Source organism: Solanum tuberosum, unplaced genomic scaffold (assembly GCF_000226075.1).
Source record: "Solanum tuberosum cultivar DM 1-3 516 R44 unplaced genomic scaffold, SolTub_3.0 scf00147, whole genome shotgun sequence".
In the NCBI taxonomy this organism is placed as follows: domain Eukaryota; kingdom Viridiplantae; phylum Streptophyta; class Magnoliopsida; order Solanales; family Solanaceae; genus Solanum; species Solanum tuberosum.
The window spans coordinates 1,415,411-1,432,613 of NW_006239070.1; the positions used below are offsets into that span (position 1 = coordinate 1,415,411).

The 17,203-nt window shown below is 31.5% G+C and overlaps 2 pseudogenes; both read left to right on the forward strand.

The window, feature by feature from the left end:
- Positions 1-2,911: 2,911 nt before the first annotated feature.
- On the forward strand, positions 2,912-8,601 carry LOC102580301 (cytochrome P450 87A3-like; annotated as a pseudogene).
- A 5,043-nt stretch (positions 8,602-13,644) lies between these two features.
- Positions 13,645-17,203, forward strand: part of LOC102580635 (cytochrome P450 87A3-like) — a 4,689-nt pseudogene continuing 1,130 nt past the window's right edge.

The window sequence follows — 17,203 nt, forward strand, 5'->3', positions numbered from 1 at the left end:
GAGTAATTAATATGTCTCGTGTAAAATATGATCCCACCTTGTTCATTGTTAGAATAGCATTTTAGGGGGGTGTTTAAAGAAGAAGAAAAAACCCATCAAATTGATAAACCAAATCAAATCGAGAATTTTTTTTAGTGATTTAGTTTGATATTGAAAAAAAAAAACAATAATCATAATATTTGTTTGGTTTGATTTTAGATTCTTTTTTTTTTAAAAAAAAAAAAGTCAAATCAAAATTAAACTAAACAGATATTTATTCTTGAATATTAATCTTGAGTTTGGTCTATCGTATTTTAGCTCTTAATTTATGGGACCAAGCTAGTCCAAATTATATGGGCGTTTACAATCTATATCACTGGAAACAATTGATCCAAAAGTAGGCGTCTTAAATCTACATTATTAAAAATAATTGATAAAAAATTATGTGTCTGCCATATATTCAGAACTAAAATATATTAGCTTTAAGTTTTATGGAAATATTTGAATAACTAAACGAAAATGTTTGGATCAAAATTAGACTTCTACACCACTAAAATGAATTTATTGTTTTTTTTAATTTTTAATTTATTTATTAATAGACATGAATGGTAACAAAGTCAATAATAATTAATAAAATGAGTTTACTTTTGAACTTATTAAATTAGGCGGCTATAGCCAATACTAGGGGTGGGTATTTTACGAAATGAAAATTTTGGTTCATTAATTTTAATTTTTTTATTTTTAAAAATAGTAATTTTACTATTATATCAAAATAATTTAGTATGATTTGATATTTTAAATATCGGTTTTGACATTTTATAGTGCGGTAAATAGGTAATTATAATTTGATCGACTTCAACTTACATATATACTTATATAATAGAGAATTATGACTTCTAATTTTCAAAAAAAAAAAACATCTCAATTTGATTTTTTAATCATAATCATGAACAACCCTACTAACAAAGGTACAAGTACAAATAATACTCTAAACATTTAACAAAGGATAAAATATATTATTTTGGATCTGGACTACATTATTCCACTACCTATTTATAGTTTCCCATTTCTTCTAATTATATAAACCACCACATTTTCATATCTTTAATTTACACACAATATATTATCAAGAAAATGTTGTTACATGGTATTTATATTATTGGATCTTTACTTGTTATAGCCATTATACATTATTGGAGGTACCCTAAAAGCAATGGAAAACTCCCACCAGGTTCAATGGGTTGGCCATTACTTGGTGAGACTATTCAATTCTTTGCACCAAATACATCATTTGATATTTCTCCCTTTGTGAAAGAGAGGATGCAAAGGTAAAATAACTAATTAAAAGTTAATATTATCATTATGTTCTTTATAATAACATTTTGTTATAGCGGTCAAAAATATTCCAACAAATGTCGTTATTATAGAGATGTTTGATGACAAGAGGGACTTGGTCAAATGACAATCAACGTTCTCCTCAAATTCTAAATTGTGGGTTTGAATCATCAAGGAGTAAAAAACATGGGAGCTTCACTGATTCGGGATTAATCTCTATATACTCTCTTTATCTGATCAATTTATGTGTCATATTTTCTTTTTAATTTGTTTAATAGAATGGCATACTTTATTTTTGGCATAATATATAAGCATTCTCTTTAAATTAGCTTCATCTAGCATCTATGCCCTCCAACCTTAGGTGTGCACCAGTAGTCACTTAGACTTCTATAGAATTGAACTAGTAGCCACACACATCCTACTTGTTGTCCCATGTGGCAATTCACTTCCTATGAGGCATCATAAGTGGTGTCATTCATGTCCTATCAGGCATCATAAGTGGTGCCCTACGTGTACTATATCACATATGACACATGTGTCTACTTGTTTAATTTTATACAAGTTTAAGTGCTTACTTGTGCACATCCAAAGTTCAAAGGGATTGATGCCAACAACTGCCAAATTTAAAAACATATTTATGTATTATGCCTTTATTTTTTTATATACAAAAACAATTTAATGTTGAACGTCTCATTCTACACTTGATGAGATGATTTATAGACACGCAAATATCTATGACTTATTTTAGACAACAAATTTCAAAAGTCTATTTTTTTGTTTATTGAATTGCATGCTCAGTCACTATGACATAATTAGAAGGCATAATACATAAACATGACCCTTAACTTGGCTTCAACGAACAACTATGCCCTCCCACTTTTGAGTGTGCACAAGTAAGCACTTAAATTTGTATAAAATTGAACAAATAGACACACGTGTCCTACAAGACATAATACACGTAAGGACACAAAATTGTCATGTAGGACGAATGTGCCTATTTGTTCAATTTTATACAAGTTTAATTACCTATTTGTGCACACCTTAAGTTAAATGCCATAGTTGCCAACTGAGGCCAAGTTAAAGGTTATGGTTATGTACTATGCCTAATTAGAACAAAGGATCTAATTGCGGCTTCACAATGTATTTATCATACCTTTTTTTTTCTCAAAAAGAATGTCAAACTTTTTTATGTAGATATGATTTAACTTTAAATTTCTCATTTTATACTTAATATGATGATTTATAGTCACACAAATGTCTATAATTTATTTGAGACTATAAGTTTCTGAAGTATTTCTTTCCTTCTTAAACTACATGCACATACACCACATAATTAATTGGAACACATTGATCTAAGCATGAGTTCATAGGCTTGACATAACTTAGTAAATCGGAAACAAATGTTATATATATGTTAAAAATAAAATAACTTAATATACGTTTCACATCCCACTTATCTCTCAGCTCGAAACTCACAACATCTAAATTCTTAATCAGGTATGGGCCGATTATTTCGAACTAGTTTGGTGGGATATCCAATCATAGTATCCACAGACCCTGATTTTAATTACTTCATCTTCCAACAAGAAAGGGGCAATTGTTTCAAAGTTGGTATCCACATACTTTTGAAGAGATTTTTGGAAGGCAAAATGTTGGATCTTTACATGGTTTTATGTACAAGTACTTGAAAAATATGGTGCTAAATCTTTTTGGCCCTGAAAGTTTGAAAAATATGCTGCATGAGGTTGAAAAAACTACAAATAATAACTTGAAGAGATGGTCAAGACAAAAGACTGTTGAGATGAAGGAAGCAACAACCAAGGTAAGTAGTCTAAATTCCAGGGTAATTTCAGAGATGGTCACTCGACTTTCATTCTATTACGTAGAAATTCACTAAACTATATTTTATAACAAAAAAAATTATTGCTTGGACAAGGTAAGTAGTCTAAATTTCAGAGTAATGCATTAGTTAAGAAGTTATATTAAAAATAGAGGAGAAAAGAATCATAGCAACAACGAAAAAAATATGGTGAATAGTTAAGAAGTTATTTTTTTAATTAGTCAGGTTGTCATGTCAGCGCAAAACTCTTCATATTTTTTGGCTATTATAAAAAAATGTTTAATAGGAATAATTTTTGGATAGTTAAAAGTGTTCAATAGGTACTAGTCTTAGTTGAGGTATCTAAGTGAATTATGCAGACAACTTTAAGGGATCGTCGATGACTTAAGCCAATAATAATACTATTGAAAGAGAAACTAATATGCGTAGTATCTTTCCGGCATAATATGTATATCTCAAAGAGGTTGTATTTTGTTTGCAAATGATATTTGAATTCAAAACAAAATATTTTCTATTTTTTCAGATGATATTTGATATAACTGGAAAGAAACTTATCAGCTATGATTCTGAGAACTCTACAGAGAACGTGTGTGAAAATTTTACCGCATTTATAAAGGGATTAATTTCCTTCCCTTTATGCTTTCCTGGAACTGCCTATCACAAGTGTTTACAGGTATTTCTGAGTTTGATTTCTATACACTAATAACATCATAATAATTACATATAATCTCTAATAAAAAGTAATCAGTAACCTGAAAAATAAAATGAATTACCTACTATAAAGGTTAAAAATAAAGTGATCGTATAAAAGTTCTTTACTTTATAAGTCATGATTGAACTAACTGTTGAAGGTGTTCATTAGGGGAAGAAAGAAGATAATGAAGATGCTCAAGAGAATGCTAGAGGAAAGGAAATCACAACCAAGAAAAGAACAAAGTGACTTCTTTGTATTATGTATTAGAAGAACTTCAAAGTAAAGACACAATTCTCACTGAGGCAATTAGCTTTTGGATTTGATGTTTCTGTTGCTCTTTGCTAGCTTTGAGACAACCTCTTTGGCTATAACTTTGGCTATTAAATTTCTTCATGAACATCCAAAGGCTTTGAAAGAATTAACAGTAAGTAAAACCATAATCTTCTTCATCAATTGAACAACATATGCACTTACTTGACAAAGTCGGATTCAGAATTTGAACTTTTTATAATAACGATATCAAGTGTTACAATAATTTCTCTAAATAACAATCATACATTCCTCAAATGTTTTTCAGGAGGAACATGAGGCAATAATTAGAAGAAGGGAAAATGCATCTTATGGACTTACATGGAAAGAGTATAAATCCATGAAGTTCACATTTCAGGTATTTAATCTAAATTACAATATTGTTCCTTCCAACTCTAAATAAATTATCATAAATTAATTAATTTCATTGAAAATGTAGTTTATCAATGAAACAGTCAGATTGGCAAATATTGCTCCTTTGATTTTCAGGAAAGCACTTAAAGACATCAACTTCAAAGGTATGTAATTAAAAGACATTAAAATTCATTACCACTTAGTTATTGTGAACAAGAAATCAAGATCTACTCAAGGGAGACATATCTTAATATAATAAGGATTTAATTTATAGAGGTATCAAAAGGTGTTAACCGAGGGGAAGGTGTAAGGCACTCCTCAATTTATTCAAGGGAGGCATACACATATATACCATTTTTGTCTAACAAACGATGCATATATATATATATATATATATATATATATTCACTGTCTAATAAATTGTGCATATTTAATGAACTAAAAAATAATAATTCTAAAACGATTTTTAATGCCAAAAATGCCACGCAATTTTGAAAAATAACCTCATCCATATTTTATATTTTATTTAGTCATCCCCCTATGATAGTGATGATGATATTGCTTAGTCTGTTATGCTATATGTATTAAAAAAACAATACTAATGATAACAATAACTTTGCAGAAATATAAACAACAAAGTTTAAATCATGTAATAAAAAATAGAAATTAATAACTGTATATTGTATGAGACAAAAGGGAAGGAAAATCGAGCACTGAATGCAAAGTGTCCCCTTAAGAAATGTTTCCCCTCTAGTATCTGCGCTTAAAGGAATAGATCCTTCCAAGATAGAACGATTCTATTCACCAATGTATTGATATAAACAACAATGGTGTCAACGAGCCACTCAACGGGAGTAAAGTACACGAATAATTCAATTGTACAAAAGAAGAAGAAGTTCAGAAATTTCGTAAGTGAAAAGTCTACAGAATCACAGGTATTTATAGACAAGAAGCACTATTTTCGAAAGTTTGCAACCTTTCAGAAACCACACGACCGTTCATGAAAGTTTGCAACCTTCCAGAACAGTCATGACGGTTCTTGAAAGTTACATCTTTCAGAACAGTCATTTCAAACAGTGGAAAATTCAAATAAAACGGAAAAGACGTTTTAAAACACGAGTCGAGTTGGATTGGGTCATTTTGGTTAATTAATTAAATAATTAAAATCGATTAGGACATTACTTAATTAATAATTAATTAAGTAATTAAAAACTTTGTCCAAAAAATAATCTAGCTAGCCAAAGTCGTAGCCGAGCGACGATAGCGCGAGGGGTCCCTCTTTCCAACTTTTTAACAACTAGTAGAAGTGTTTCCTTATTTAAACACTTGAACTTTTCTTTCCACCACCAATGAGGGAGAATTGCTTTTTACTAATTAAAGCATAAGAGAACACTTCATATTTTCTCCTTTCATCTTCCCTCCATATCCCATTAGTTCTTACTATATACCCAACATAGTCGAACAAGCATCCTAGTCTAAGTCAATAGAGTAATAACTAAATATAGAAGAAGAATTGTACAAAAACTAAAGACTACTCCCAAATAAAAGTATTTGTGAGAGTAATCCATAAATTAACAGGTTATTAATCAGTCCAAACATGAAAACTCATGTTACCACACTTACTTCTATACACTGAATATATAAAAGAAATATTATCAGTAAGTCACCTTAAAGATAGTTAAAGATAACGCTTAAGAATCAGAGAAGGGCCTAAAATGCCCCTCAAGTATTTAAATTGGTACAAATTACCCTCCATCCACCTATTGGCCCTAAAATACATCTGACGTCCACCTTTCGGCTCAAAAATACCCTAATGTCTAACAGATCTTACGCATTAGGTGGATGAAGGGTAATATTGTACCAAATCTCATAGTTTAAGGGTATTTTAGGCCCTTTCCGTTAAAATAATTTGAAATTACTTAATATATAAGCTCACATGATTGACTTGATTTTGAATTTCATAGTGAATTTAAAATTGTGAAAAGGTTAGACATCTACTCTCTACACTACTCCTTCCCCGTCCCTTCACTTCCTATCTCTTCCATTTTAATTTTTTTTTATTAAATTTATGACAAACATGAGAGAGAGAGAAAAAGGAGGAATATAATGATGCATTTATATAAAAATAATTAGTTCAATAAAAGATGACTTAATTAAGCAAATATGTACAAATATTATATTTTTCTTTTGTGAGTACCCAAAATTAAAAATAAAAGAATAAAAATAATACATTTCTTCTTATCCCCACCCTCATCCTATCATGACAATAATACTAATTAAAAGAATATAAATATGTAAGTTCATTTCAAGTTTAGTCCCGGATATCCTAATTAAGAATAAGAGATTAAAAAAAAGGAGTAAAAGAGAAAATGAACAAGACATTTGGATAATTGAGAGAAAATTTTATATTAATGAAAGTAATAATTTTTTTAGATGAACAATCAGTGGGGGTAAGTATGAATTTTAGTTGGATCCCCATTTATGAATTGGGTTACATTATAATAAATTGGGGTTGATTTAAAATAGGCCAATAGGAAAATATCATGAAATTAATTGTGTATCGGGTCAAAATATGAATCATAAGTGGTTTTTATAGAAAATGTGAATTTTTTAAAATATCATTTTTATTATTTATTTGAGAAGGGTTTAAATTTGGACCAATCACATTAAGCAATACAATAAATAAATATTTAATAATTTTAATTTAAGGAAGCTATTAAAAATAAGGGTAAATATGAGTCAAAGGATTAACGTCGAGGGTATTTTTGAGCCGAAAGGTAGACGTCAGGGATATTTCAGGGTCTATAGGTGGATGGAGGGTAGTTTTGTACCAATTCAAATACTATAGGGGCATTTTAGACCCTTCTCCGAGTTAAGAACATGTTAAATTATATTAATCATGTAAAAAACTCATTATATTATTATTAGAATAAAATAAATTACTATATATAATAAACTTTTGTGAGATGCAGGATATACCATTCCAGCTGGTTGGGCAGTTATGGTGTGTCCTCCAGCTGTCCACTTAAATCCTGTCAAATATGAAGATCCACTTCAGTTCAATCCATGGAGATGGGAGGTGAGTTATTCGTCGAAAAATTATATTATGATTTGATATAAAAAATATTTTAAAAATCAACCATATATGTGGTTATATATTATTTTGACTTTTCACTTTAAATTTGAAAAACTATTTTTTCAAGTTAATTAAAAAAAACAAATTTTTAAAAATAATTTTTCAACTGAAATGTATATTCAAATAATATAATTTCAACTTTCCAATACTTTTTCTAAACTTGATTTCAAATACTATTTTTCAATATAGTATAAGGGGAGCAACTACTTAAATAGTAGACAAGACCAGAGAGAAAATTATAATGAATTGTTGAAATTGCTTACAGGGAATAGAACTAAATGGAGCATCTAGGAATTTTATGGCATTTGGAGGTGGCATGAGATTTTGTATTGGAGCAGACTTTGCTAAGGTGCAAATGGCTGTCTTTCTCCATTGCTTTGTGACCACGTACAAGTAAGTTATACAAAATATATACATTGATTAAAGGAATTTGAAAAGAATTTATATAAAAATATGCCCGATATGGAAAGGCGTGATACGATCATTATATACACATTTTTAATTTAAAAATCTTCATTATCATTAGGTGGGAGATAATCAAAGGAGGAGATATAGTACGAACTCCAGGTTTACAATTTCCAAATGGTTACCACATCAAAATCTTTGAAAAATATGACTAAAGGTACTTGCAATGGCAAATTCATATACAGACGTTGAACAAAAGTTATTATTAAACTCGTGAACTCACTAATGTGAATGTAGATCCGCCTTTGGATGCACACAACCTTTAATTTTGTTATCTATAAGTGCATGCTTTTAAGTTATCAATATAGTTAATTCGTAGTTTATGTATGAATAATGCATTTAAAATGCATGTCGATCTAGAAATTACTCTATCGACACCTATAATAATACCTTATGTAATATTGCTATGTTAGATGGGAGTTGTTCTAATATTATGAATGTATTTTATATTTACTTCTCTCTTTCTTAATTTTTTGTGTTTTACGATATTATGAAAGTTTATCTATATAACAATCATACCAGTTTCTTATTTTAAAGGTGTTATATATAATTTTTAACGAAGTAACCCCATTCACTGTATATGGCTACGCTATTGATATCATGGACATGCGAATTTACCTTACATTTGTTTTTGTCTTATTACTTAAATAGTTTGGAAACACTGAGCTTTTACTTTCCTAGAGTGTCATATAAATCAAAGGGGTGTTTATGTAACTGCATATGTGACAAAAAAAAAAAGTCGTATCAATAGGTAAAATATCAACATTGTAAATTGTGTATATGTAATATATAATTAGTGTATATATATTCATTTACATTATTTATATAATTTTACACATTACAATAGTTCATCTTTTTCAACGACCGGGAGAGGAAATATATTAGGGGAAAAAGGGAAGGAGTGAATTGCACTTTGCTTGCAATTGAAAAAAATATCGAATATATGATCATTTTTTTCGTAATAATTGATAATTTTCTTATTTAAAACAAGAAATTTTGACTCAATAAATATTTTGTATCAAAATGATTTTTAATCTCATAATATTAATCTCTTCCTCAACTTGCTGCACATATACCATTAACCTTGAGATATCTATATGACCTATCAGCAATGCAGCCCTACCTTCCTTACTCGACAGACGAGCCAATCCAGTAACAAACAAGCTCATTCTACTCCTCATGTCTGCAACCATTTTCGGAGCACGGGATAGTTGGGTGAACTTCAACCCATACTCATGAACACTCAAAGAATCTTGCTTAAGTGTGAGGAGCTCTCATACCTTAGCCTCTTTCAGTTCTCGGGGAAAGAAACGCCCCAAGAAAGCCTCCTCAAAACAAGCCCAACTCGCATGTGGTGTATCCTCAGCTCTACCCTCTTTCCACTGATCAAACCAAGTCCTAGCAACATTCTTCAGTTGATATGCAACTAGTTCAACTCGCTCAGTAACGACAACATGCATAACCTCAAATACCTTCTTCAATTCTTCAATAAAATTCTATGGATCCTCTGTAGTTCTCGAACCTGTGAAAGTTGGAGGATTCATCCTTAAGAACTCGCGAATCCTCGAAGTGTCAGCTACTTCCTGTCGATTTCCTCTCTGATACCCAGCTTGGTTGGTCACAACTTGGCTCAACATCCGTATAGCCTCACGGAACTCAGCATTGGTAACTTCTCATTGAGGTTGCACTTCAGGTGCATTTGGTAACTCTTGTTCTTTAACATTACGTCTAGCAGAACGACCTCTGACAGCTCTTCGTGGAGGCATGATTATCTGAATACACGCGCAAACACGAATTAGAAAGATACTTTTTAGAGATCAAATTCTAACGCACAAAATGAGTGTGAATGAAATGAGAAATTTTCCTAAGTGTTGCAGCCTCCTAATTATAGATGTGGCGCGCTTCACACCGATAACCAGGACTCTACAAACACGGCTTGATAGACTCCCTAGGACTCTTGAACTCTGTGCTCTGATACCAAGTTTGTCACTCTCCGAGCCTACACCCCGGACGTGGCTGCCACTCGAGAACCATTGTTGGCCCCAAGCAAACCCTTGTCCTGGCTTACTTACTCAGCGGAAGACTTAATTCAACGAAGACAAGTCTATGTAATAAACTGAAATGTTATAATGGAACATTCAACTTGGCCATTAAAGAAAACTCAAGTCTTAACATAAGAACTAACATCTGACTGTCTATGAAGCCTCTAAAACAACTGAGATTGATTTCGGGACAAACCCCACGACATCCTAATGAACTAATAAAATAACTGAAAACAATAAAAATGAGTCCTTCGGAATGCAAGAAGGCTCACCAACTGACTCTGGAGTGCTCACTGGATCAACGATGCGCTGGATGCTGATCCTAGTTACCTGTGTCTGCATCATAATAAGATACATGCCAACTGACATCAATACATTGAATGTACGAGTATGCGAGTTGGAATGCTAAACACAACATAGGCTTGAAAAAAATCTGAAGAACTTACCTGGCTCAACTTAACTCAACAAAACTGAACTCATTTCAATATAAAGAAGTTTAAAACAAGTGCAATATAAAGAAAAGTTGTTTAATATCAACTCTGTGTGTATGCAAAGATACATATAACTCTGAGATGTATGTAAAAATACAAATAAACTGTGTATACAAGAATTCAATTACTTCTGTGGGAGTTTCTCTAACCGACAACCATCACGTAAGAGTTATTGTGATGATACAACATTTTGCCTCACGCTACCAGGGCCGACCTATACCTTGCCGAGAGTATAGAACCTGAACTACTAAGTGGATCTACTAGTCTATGCTAAAAAGCACTAAAGGAATCATCTAAAAAGTATGACCCTTTTCTACCCATGATGGCTACATGGTTTATGGGGGCTGTGAGTTTTCTGAACTCTCCCCCATATTGGTGCTCAATACTACTCCCAAAAAATATAATATTAGCTCTTTTGTTTAAAACATACTTTTTTCTGTGATTTGAGATTAGTGCTAAAAAACTTAGCTCAAAGGCTATCTTGGAAATCAAAGTTTTCTCTCGATCTTGCTTCATTTAGAAAGCGATTACTCTTTTCTGAAAACTAGCCCGAAGGCTCTTTGGAAATCGAGGTTTCCATTCTTGTTTAAATGTGAAAAACATTTAAAACCCTTTGGGAAGACATAGTCCCCATATACCTTTGAAGAAATGAACTTCAAACTTTACTCTTTACTCTTTACTCAACTTGAACTTTAAGTCTTAAAACAAAGTTAAAAAATTTGGAAAAAAGACTTTTGGAAAACTCTAAGAACTTCTCTTGACTTTGATCTTAACTTTCCTTGAATTGGATTATGGATCCAAGGTTCATGATCTCATGTTTATGGATGATTTCATGATGTTTAGATGTACCTAAGAGTGTTGGAATCAACTAGAAAACATAGGTACATTGCTAAGGAACTAGTACGAAAAGATGGGGGACGAATGGGAAGAACTGGCGTCCCTGGCGCTCTGAGAGGCGCAGGGCGCCAGCCTTGAAACTTCAGAGAGCTGGGTGGGGAGCTCTGGCTGGCTTGACACCCCAAGACCCAAACTTCAGAGACTATTTTGGGGGGCGTTGAGAGGCGCGCGCCCCAACCCCCTTACCCAGATTTTTACGAATTTCCTCCTTTGTTTTTCAACTCTAAACTCGATTGGTTCTTTTCCCAAACACTTAGAATCATCAATACCCTCAATATAGATCAGATTCTACTTGAAAAACACAACTAATAACATGAATCAATCTCAAGAAAACTCCAATCAACACAACCCACAAGAATTCAACGAATTTCATCAAGAACTCAAGGATTTACTTTCAAATCTAATAACTTTGCTGAAATTGAATCATGATTGGCGCGTGGGTGAACTAACCCACTGCTAGTTTCCGAATAGTTTTTGAATATCTATAATCGAATAAATATAATCTCATGGTAAATTTATCTCAATCTCTAAAAACATATCTCATTTAAGAAGGGATTATTTTGTATTTTTTTTCCTTTACAAAAATTTCAATCATATCCCAATTCGTATGGACATTTTGATAAGAATAGATAGACCCAAAAATAAATACCACACTGAATCTAGACCTAATCGATAAAAAATTCATATTTGTTTTGGTGTTTCATTCCTGACAAAGTTGTAGACGCATAAGCTTGCAATAAAACTTCTCCTTTCTTTGAATTTCAAGTAAGTAAGACAATATTGTTTTTTTCTTTTGACGTCAAAATAATTGACTAAGATGATGGCGTTTTGAACATTATCACTAAAATCGAAAAGATAAACATGTGCAATGGTTCTTGTTTTATTTGAAGAATATATATGTCCATTTTCTAATCTATTACTATCTTTAGATATATTTGGATTTAGCTTAGTTTGTTTGATTGAAATATATCTTACCAAGTTATTGTTAATTTGTTTTGAAGTCCATCCTTCTATTTCCTCTAATATATAATCTGTTTATTTTTTGATGAGATTTTGTGCTACTTTGGAATAAGATTTCTGATTAATATGATTTCCTCTAATAATATGATTTTTATATTTGCTAAATCTAATATTTACTCAATGATAAATTTTAATTACAAGGAAACCGATAATATATTGCTTTAATTGAAATTGTGACGATGTATTTTGTATAAAAACTTGTAATAAAATGATAAAATCCTAGTTACGTGTCTTGACCTAAATACATCTTGACGAGTAGGCTTACGCAAGTCAAGATTGCAATTATGCGTCTTGATTGATGTATTTTCTCCATTCATTTTTAATTGTCACATTTTCATTTGACACACTTATAAAGAAAGTAATTAATGAAATAAGTATTTATTATATGATATCTTAAAAAATGATTTGGAAATAAGTATTTAATATTGAGGGTAAAATATAGAAAAAAATTACTTGTCTTTTCTTGATATGTCAAAAGTGACAAGTAAAATTGAAGCTCTATTTTAAGAATAAGTGACAAGTAAAAGTGAACGGAGACTGTATGTTGAAGATGAGGTTGCAACTATGAAGCTATTAATAAAAGTTCAACAATTTTAAAGCAAATCATAGGTAATTAATAATCTGGCGGAGCCAGGATTAAGAGTTCGATATATATATATATATAATTTTCTAGTACAAATACAGGATCTACGTAAAAGCTACTGAGTTCGTCCGAATCCACGAAACTCCATCTAACTCCGTCTCTGACTGTCTTATACCCTTCCTTCGACCAACAAATTTTTTTGCTCAATCTTTTATTTTCACAGAACAAAAATAAAGAATCAACATCCTTTTGATTAGATATTCAACAAGGTGACTTAAAATATCATCAATCAATTCTAAATTGCGACTCTGAAATAAATAAAATAATTTGTTATAACACGAATAGACCAAAAACTTAAAAGGAGGATAAAATTAAACTATTTCAGATATATATGGACTACATTATTCAACTGCCTATTTATAGTCTCCCATAATTTCCTAAAATTATAAACCATTTCCTTCTCTTTAATCTACTACATACACTATATATTATCAATAAAATGTTGTCACTTGGTATTTATATTATTGGATCTTTACTTGTTATAGCCATTATAAGTTACTGGAGGAACCCTAAAAGCAATGGAAAACTCCCACCAGGTTCAATGGGTTGGCCATTACTTGGTGAGACTATTCCATTCTTTGCACCAAATACATCATTGGATATTTCTCCTTTTGTGAAGGAGAGGATGCAAAGGTAATTAACTTATTTAAAGTTTTTACTCCCTCTGTTTTAATTTGTCTGTCATGTTTTGACTTGAAGTAATGTTTAAAAAAGTAAAAACGATTTTTGAATGAGATTAAATTAAAGGTATGTTAAATATACCAAAATGTCCTTTAATTTTGTGGTTTTAAACATGTCATGCAGAAAGTTGAAGTTAAAGAGCTGTCAAAAAAAAAAAAGACATTCTTTTTTAAACGGGCTAAAAAGAAAAATATGACAAATAAATTGAAAGGAAGAGAATTATTACTATTATTGCCAGTACTCTTTATAATAATCAATCATCTATAATGATTAAACTTTACAATAGAATTAAATATACGTTTCACAATATTTGGGGGCGGAGCTAGTAAGGCGGGTTCATTCAAACCCCTTTTGGTAAAAGATTAATTCTGTCTATACATTGTTAAAATTATTTTTTATGTATATATAGTAGATGTTGAATCTTCTTTGACTTCTGTGTGTACTTACTTCTTCATATTTTGAATTCCCTTAATGAAAATTCTTATTTACACCACTATTCACAGCCCACTGATCTCTCAGCTAAAAACTCACAATATCTAAATTCTAAATCAGGTATGGACCGATATTTCGAACTAGTTTGGTGGGACATCCAATCATAGTATCCACAGACCCTGATTTTAATTACTTCATCTTCCAACAAGAGGGAAAATTATTTCAAAGTTGGTATCTTTTGCAGAGATTATGGGAAGGCAAAATGTTGGATCTTTACATGGTTTTATGTACAAGTACTTGAAAAACATGGTGCTAACTCTTTTTTGCCCTGAAAGTTTGGGGAAAATGCTCCCTGAGGTTGAAAAAACTACAAATAATAACCTGAAGAGATGGTCAAAACAAAAGAGTGTTGAGATGAAGGAAGCAACAGCCAAGGTAAGTAATCTAAATTTCAGGGTAATTTCACAGATGGTCACTCGACTTAATTCCATGTATTTCGTTACGTTAAATAAATTAATGGAAGACTTCTTCCAAGGAATCTTGATTAAAAGTAGAGTTAATGGTATACAACACATAAACTATTGTATTTTTGTGAGATTCATATTTCCATTTCCTAGGTACCTAAACTATTTTTTTATTTTTGTATTAAAACACTTGTTGATGTTGAGTTGACCTTCACGCATCCATTATTGATTGATTTTAAATATTTAACTAACTTAGCGCCGATGCGTGTTTTAATATAAATGGGGTAATCGTTTAAATAGGTAAAGGAAACAACGGACAATTGACATATGAAATTAATGAAAAGTGATAATGTATATGTATTTGTGACCATTAACTCTTGAAACCATATTTCTATTTTCCTCTATCTCCTATTAGAAAAAACATATATAAATATCAGACTTTGATATCTATGATTTAGATACAACAAAATAATTATCAAAGTTTGAAAACTTCAACTGAAATTTGATAACATACACACCTTTTAGCAGACCCCTAAAACTAGTACTAAAGTTGAGTACTGACTATCCACGAAATGAACCCTCTAAATTCCCCATTTAATTAGAACTATACGTAAGTGAATTTAGGACTTATCATTTATGAGTTCAGATTTTTGAACTTTTTGAAAATAAAAATGAATTCGAAGCATAATATTTTTTAATTTTTTTTACAGATAATATTTGATATAACTAGAAAGAAACTTATCAGCTATGATTCTGAGAATTTTACAGAAAATGTGTGTGAGAATTTTGTAGCCTTTATAAAGGGATTAGTTTCTTTCCCTATATACTCTCCTGGAACAACCTATTATAAGTGCTTACAGGTATTTATAATTTAATTTCTATGCACTACTAGTAGCATAATGATTATTGATAATCCTTTATAAAAAGTGGATAAATAATAACCTGAAAAATAAAAATGAATAATTAACCCTTGAACTCCCTAGCTCGATTTTGTGTGCAAGGTCTTGATGAAGCTTGAGTTGCATCATAAAGTAATTCAATGTATACCAAACTCTATAATAAACAATATTACTCCATATATTTAAGTTTATGTTATATATACTAGGGAAAATGCATAAGTATCCCCTCAGCCTATACCTAAAATCCCTGAGACACACCTAACCTTTACTAAGGTCCTATTATCCCCCCCCCCCCGAACTTATTTTTTAAGTAATTTTGTACCACTTTTCGACCTATGTCCAAATAGGTTGAAAGCTTTGTTCAACACGCGCTGAGCCCCACTTTTTCAACTATCATAGTTATATACTATCATATTTTTTGTAGTGAATACAACAACATACAGCCCACCAACAATACAATATTTCTCCAATAAACCCAAACTCATTTACTTTCCAGCGTACAACAACAATAAACCCGATACCCGACCTATGTCCTTCTTCTCCAACGCGAAAAATTAGAAAAAGAAACACGCCAACCTAGGAAAGGGTGCTACTAGTACCAAACGACCCCACCCCTGTACTTGCCCTCGTCTTCTTCACACGAAATAATCCAGAAAACTTGGAAAAAGTACGACTCCGACCCGTCAACATCAGCAACGGTGCCAACAGTGTCCGTCGTATGCGTCGTCCTCCTTTTTTGCAGCAGACGTGTCCCCATCCCCTTTCCCCTTTTTTAGAAATTGCTCATCCTTTCACTGTTGGCCTTGGAAAAGAGACAAGAAATTCAAATTTTTCTTTGAATTTTCACTCGATTTCCCCCCCTAATCTGCTCCAATTTTTCCCTATACATACTTCCCTCCTTCAGCGTTTAAAGGACACTGATTTATTACTGAAAAATAGTCAAAAGAAAGAGGTTGGGAACAAAAAAAATACAGTGATATGGATTCTTAAAAAAGAAAATCAATTTCTGTAGTTACTAAGTTAAGAGTTTCGAGTCTAGGAGTCTTGTTTTTGAAACTTTTCGTCGGAACTTTTCAAAGCAAGGAACAATTTAACTTGAATGGTAATGGAGGTTTTTTTTTTCAAAGATGAAGAACATTGATAAAGAAGAAGACAATTGAGTTAATGTTTATTTTTTTTCAAGTTTATTTTAACACGTGGACAATTTTTATTGGTCAGTGTTGTCTAAAAACTGCACCCACGCGCCTAACATAGGTGAAGTCACGAACTCAGCCACGTAGGCCAAAAAGGGGTACAAAAATTACTTAAAAAAATAAGTTCGGGGGGGGTAATAGGACCTTAGTAAAGGTTAGGTATGTCTCAGGGATTTTGGGTATAGGCTGAGGGGGTACTTATGCATTTTCCCTATATACTATTTTCTTACTAGATGTATTTTTTTTTGGGAAAATGCATAAGTACCCCTCCAGCCTATGCCCAAAATCCCTGAGACACACCTAACATTTACTAAGGTCCTATTACCCCC